Raw genomic sequence first — 6,434 nt, 5'->3', positions numbered from 1 at the left:
CGAAATGTGCTCTCGGGGGTCTAATGCCCTGCACGGGGGCCAGCAGAGGGTCTGTGGGAGCACCCCCCATCGCTGAGGGATTAGAGAGACGTCAGGTGCGCGCAGGGCGCCCGGGGAGGTGGTCTTTTAGCTTTGTCCTCCTCTCACCCCGCCCCAGCACGACCGCTTCGGAGGACTGCAGTGAGAACTGACCTGGGTGGAGGATTTTGCGTTTTTAAGGGTATATGTAAGGGGTATATGTAAGGGGAGGATGCCCTCAAGTGTGGGAGAAAGGGGATCATTACCAAACCACTGAACTTCATACATTCATCCAGTAAGGGGAATTCAAAACTCCGCACTCAGGGGAAGCACTGCTCCCAAAAGCACCACTCACCACCAAATCAAAAAAGCCTTGGGCCGCAGCCGGGAAGATGATGACCTCACCTCCGCAAGCCTGCCATTCTCTGGACTGCTTTCTCGGGCACCCAGGGAGGCACCTGAAGCGATCAGCCAGAGCCTAAGCAGGAAGTGCATTCCCCTCCCCACCACCCCCAGAGAGCGGACAAACCCTTGGCGAGCGGCTGAAGGGGCAGGGGCAGAAGAGCAAAGTTCCAGGATGCAAAGAGTCAGGGAAAAGAAAAGTAGCCCTGCAAGCAAGGACGTGGGGTGGGGTGGGGGGGAGAGCAATGGGAAACGAGAAAGGAGAGGTGCTGAGAAGAGAGAAATGTGAAAAGTGGTGTTGCAGCTGGTGGGCATTACTGCTCTCCGGCAGTAGGGGGCGCCTTTCAGGACTAGACAGCCTTCCAGTGGGCGGGGCGGGACGCTCCAGCCCAGCTGCCCTCTAGCCCGCGCTCCGCGAGGTGGGGCGCCCCCTCCTGGAGGTTGCGCGCCGGTTTCCGGCGGTCCCGAGGGTGCTCCCTTCAATCTAGGGTTGCTCTGCCGGAGGCGCGGAGGCGTGGCGGTGGTGGTGCGGGAAGGGAGGAAGGGCAGGGGTCGGAGGGGGACGTGAGGGCAGTAAGGGAGCAGTCAGGCCGTCCCTCCCCGCGCGCTCCCCGCGGCCTTCTCACCTGGTGCGTGCGGGGCTCCTTCCCCGCTCCCACAACGCCGGCGTACCCCTCGGAGGCCCGGCTCCCGCACCAGTCCGAGCCTGCAGAGGAGCTCGCCCTGCTTGCCAGGCGCCCCGTCTCGCCGCAGCAGCTGGGAGGGAGGCAGCGACCGCCGGCTGCTGCCGGGCGGTGTCTGGGGGCCGCGAGCCGAGCCGGAGGAGTTGCCATCTGGAGCCTCGGCAGCGGGCGGGGGTGCGGGGGTCCGGCACGGGACTGGCGGCTGGGCCCGCGACGCACGAGGGCCGCGCTCGGAGCGCGCGAGCGGCGCCCAGCCGGCCCCGGTGCCGGAGTGTGTGTGCGGGGCGAGTTTGTGCGGGGGGTGCGGCCCCTGGGGGGGGGGAGGAGGAGGAGGAGGAGGAGCAGAGGCCTGCCCCCGGGAGTCCCCGGAGTTCCGGGCAGTCCAGCGAAAGGCCGGCACCAGCTTGGGAGTCGTCCCCACGCCCCCGCACCCTTCGCGAGGTGGGAGCCCGGAGGGTGGGAACCGAAACACTCCTACTCGCGCGCACCGCTTTCCGTCAGAAGTGGTTTTCCCATTTCCCTCTGCTCCCACCCAGTCCACCCGCTCCAGGAAACATTCCTCTCCAAACAGCAGGGGGTTTGGACACCTCCGCACCGAGACGCTTCTTCAACCAGAAGAGGCCGGCACTGGCCCGGCATCACCCCTGGGAAGAAGTACTGTTAGTTTCCGAGGGAGTGTGGAAGAGGAAGGAGACGGGGTGAGGGCAGTTCATCTCGCACATTTAGCGCAGGGAAGGGGAGAATAATTGGGAGGAGGATTCCCTAATTACTCCCAGTTATTTCCGAATTATAATAAATGTGGTTTCTCTCCTCCCCTCCTTTTGTTTCAGATTCTTCCAGTGTTTTCATATCTTTAAAAAAAATTATTCGCCCTTCCTCGAGTTTGGATGGGGGCAGGGAGCAAACTCAAGGAAGGGAAAAGATGATGAGTGTGGAAGCGGGCCATGGAGAAGTTCCTGGAACAAGGCTCTCCAGCTTCCGGAGCTGTGTGTGGCGGGGATGCCCTCAGCCACGGTTTTAGCTGAATGTAAGGGGAGCTGATTGGGTGTATGGGTAGTGGCGGGAGGTCTGAATTAAAAAAGAGAGAGAGAAAGGCAGGCCCACTCCCACCCTAGACATTAAAATACACCTCCCCCCCCCCAAGCTGTCTCATGTCCGGCAGAATGGCATTATGTAAAAGATCTGGCATGTCACCCAGTGGCACATCTGGTAGGTGTAGATGGCATTCATTAGCGCAGGGCTTCTACTCCGCAGCATGCCAAAGCCCTGACAGAGATGCCCGCTGCCAATCATTCATTCGCTGCCAATCCCAGAGTGCGGCCGAGCGGGATGGCTCCCTTCCACCCTGGCACCAGGACTGGAGGAAACAATGTGTTGAGCAGCGAAAAGATGAAAGCAGAGCTGAGGATGCGAGGCACCCAGCAGATGTATCCCGTGAGGAGATAACGGTGCGAACAGTCATTCAGCAAGAAAGCATACGCAGGATCTCAGGAGGGAGGCTGGGACAGAGGTCTGCCTGCCTGGGACTGAGCTGAGGGAGAGGCAGGGCAACCCCTTCGGAAACTTCAAAGTTGAAGTTGCTACTCTAAGAACACACGAAGACCTACCCCACACCCGTAACAGTAACACCTCTCCTCCCCATATGTCCTCCTTATCTAACTAGCTCCGAAAAGATGAACATCTCTGTCCTCCTCAGAGCTTTGTGATTACCAATATAAACAGCACCTATTTTCAATATTACATCGGTCTCTGCACCTTGGATACAGGCTTCCCCGAATAAAATCTTTACTGTATTTTAAAAGATAAAGGGTGTTGCATATATTAACAACATGAATTTGAAAAAGGTGAAGTTCTTATTTCAATTCCTAGCCTTTCAAATGGCATAAAGATGAGCAAAGGAAAGTAAGGGAATTATTCAAATGACCAAGGATGGGTAAACATAAAATCTAGAATAGAGATCATCTCTGACATTCTTTTTTCTGAACCGTAGTTATCTAGGCGGTCAGTGTATTGTTGGTTTTTTTTTATGTCATGCATGTATTATAGGAATATTCTTTTTATCAATTCAATATTTGATAAAACAATAACAAAACTCAGAAGTTTAACGGTTTGCAGAACTCAGTGTTTAAGATGAGTCTATGGCTGTTTATTGAATATATTCACAGAAATATGTATAAAATTGTAATTTTTATAGTATATAGAATTATGAAGTATGTGGGACATATTTAACTTGTCTTATGGTTACAAGATGACTGTTACAATTCCAGGCATTATACCATTGTTCTAATCATGGAGAAAGGGATAGGGCAAAGAAAAGTAGTTCTTTCGCTTTATCAGTGAAGGAACTACTTTTCATTAGCCAGATCGGGGTCACCAGGCCACAGATACCTGCGAAAGGAGTCTGGGAGAACTAGCCTTTAAAGTGTTGAAGAGAGGAAGCGAGGACTGGAAATGGTTGTTGAGTTGCAACAAGGGAATCTGCTAAAAAACCAAAGACTTAATGGTAGCTAGCATCTGGCAAAAGCAGATGATCAAGTTTTATCATTGTTTTGAATGAAATCTTTTGTTTTTACTCTAATCGTTAAAACTTATCAGTCAGAGATACTGTACTTGAATTTAGCAGTTTCTTTCTGCATTTCATCAAATTCCATTTTGAATAAGGGCTTTCACTTAATATGCTTTTAAGATAGCTGACATAAAATTTGACTTCTACTTAAATAAAGTGTCTGGAAGAAAAATATAAGTAGAACCTGTTTATAAATTTAAATGAAACAAGGAAAATGGCTTTTGTTAGAACAAGAATTTTAATCCCAACTCTGTAGCTCACCAGATGTGTGACTTTGGGTGTGTTACTTGAGTAAGTTATTTGTCCTTATCTGTAAATGAGTTAATAATGGCAATACCTTGCAGGGCTATGGTGAGACTTAAAATAATGATACATATAGGTTTTAAAATGTAATTGTTAGGGACCCGACAGGAAACAGAACCCAGTATAAATGGATCATATGAAGACACTACTTAAAAAGATGTGGGCACAGTTATGGGAACAAATGTGGTGACGAAGCACACAGAAACCGCACAGCCAGAAGCTCTTTGGAGAGGATTTAGTATTTCTAGAGGCCCAATGAGAGTCCTGGGACACAGCTACTGCCAGGGAGGCAGCAGTGAAGAAACAGCCCAATCTTTCTCTTTTCACATCCTCCAATTTCATGTTCATATCTTCCCTTGGCCAAACCCAGCTGGAAACTAGTCCACAGGATGCTGGAGCATGGTGATGAATCCGCATGGGTCTTCTTCAGAGGACAAACATCCAGGCACAGAAGAATGGGTAGAGTGGATCTCAGGGAGACAAATGTAGAGTAACTAGCATGCAAGTATAATTATTCACAAATAATGTTCTTAGAGAACCCTTTCTGCAAACATCTTTTCAAGGCATGATGCCAACTGAAAGTAAAAAGTTAACAAGCATTGCAAACCTAAGCATCCAAATTTTTAAGAATTATCTCTTGGAGCCCTTTGGCAGAAAGGTTCTTACCAGCACTCATGAAATATTTCCAGAGGTCTTGGCTGGCCAAGCCAACACCTGGAAGAATTTGAGAGTACACCCTACTGACTTCCTTTGGGCATCCTCAGGTCTCTCATCATTGTGTGGCTTCCTGTGTTGGGATTAGTCTTGTTAGGCCTAGTTAGTTACTTTCTGACTGCTGTTTTCAAGGAAGCCAGCCAGGCTTCAGCAAAAGATGATTACCTCACAACAAATCAATCCCATAGCAACAGGAAATCCTACTAATGGCTTCCCTTGAGTTCCGAGGCTGTGTGGACTTCAGATAGAAATAATTTTTCCTCTTTTCAACTTTGCCATCCCATCCTTTCTTCCTGAACTTGGACTAACCCATAGACAGAACTTATGAAAGAGGACAGTAGTGGAGAAAGATGTTCTGTTCCTTAATTTTAGATAAAAATTATAACTAATATCAGGGTCTGAGTGTTCACTAGATATTTGCACAGCAAAAGCCTAATTTCTTAAGCTCCTAGAAACTAAGAGTTTGAATATTTGAGAGGACTAGTATAAAATTAGCAGTCACTATTTAAATGGAGAGCAGTAAATTAAAAAATTCAAGAGTTAGGAGGGAGAATCAAAGATTAATGCTTTTGGAAGGGCTGTGTAGAACTGAAAAATAAATGCAACTGAAATAGATCAACTTCTGGCATGACAATATAGAGAGCTCTGTTGACCCACTCCCCATTGCAACAGGTAAAAATTATACGTATATAAAAACAATTATTCAAAGCCTCTGGAAATGGTCCTAAAGGCAAACAACAAATGGAGAAATAACTGTTTAAGAAATTCTATGAAAATTTGGTAAGAAAGGTTAGAGTTTGTGGTATTTGAACCAAGTCTACACCCTTCCTGCCTGCTCCCAACTCAGTAAGCCATAGACTCAACTCCAGACTGCTGCAGCCAAGAGCACAGGGCTTTCTCCATTCCTCATAGCCCAACTGGAGAATTTTCCATGCAATAGGGACACCATATCTGCTTATCTGATCCTGGTCCGAGCTGCCTGTTGCTAAGGCTAAGTCTCAGCTGAATGTGGTTGGATGGGGGAAGCTTCCTTCTTCTGCTCAACACTTCCTGGTGGAATGGAGGATCTACTTTGGGTTTGGTGCATTGAGAATTCTGCCCCCATCCCTGGATAACTCTTCCTTTGGTCTGAGGAGGGGGTTCCATGCCAGGAGAGAAGCAAGCTTCGAGGAATATAAGTTGCTGCAACATCTCCACCCCAACTTCTCTCCAAGCACTCAACTCCTGAAACAGGGTTGTCTCTCAGATAATGAAGCTTGTCGTTGTTCCCACCCACAGTTCTATACCTCTAGTTCAGAAATTTTGCCTCTGAGAAGAAGCAGGGAAAACTAGGTCAGGAAGCAGATAGCTCCTGCTCTCCCTGAAAGAATTTACTTCATCTGCAACAGCAGGGTGAAGTTTAAACTTAAGGGCTACTTTCAAGAATAGTAGAGATTGTGGTGGTTAAAGGTAATTCAGAGATTTGTGAATCTACTAAACCAATGTCGGGAAACTTTTGCTCTATGTCTTCTTCTACAAGTTTCAGAGTTTCAACTCTTAGGTTTAAGTCTTTAGTCCATTTCATTTTAGTTTTTGTGAATGATGTAACATACAGATTCAATTTTATTCTTTTGCAAGTGGACATCCAGTTTACCCAACGTGATTTATTGAAAGTACTATCATTTATCCATTGGGTGTTCTTGACATTCTTGTCAAAGATTAGTTGGTGGTATATGCATGGGTTTATTTCTGGGCTCTCTATACTATTC

This window comes from Artibeus jamaicensis, unplaced genomic scaffold (genome assembly GCF_021234435.1).
Source record: "Artibeus jamaicensis isolate MK-2021 breed Jamaican fruit bat unplaced genomic scaffold, CSHL_Jam_final scaffold_1031, whole genome shotgun sequence".
Classification (NCBI taxonomy): Eukaryota; Metazoa; Chordata; class Mammalia; order Chiroptera; family Phyllostomidae; genus Artibeus; species Artibeus jamaicensis.
The sequence above is the reverse complement of the archived record's forward strand: the minus strand, read 5'-3'. Positions refer to the sequence as shown.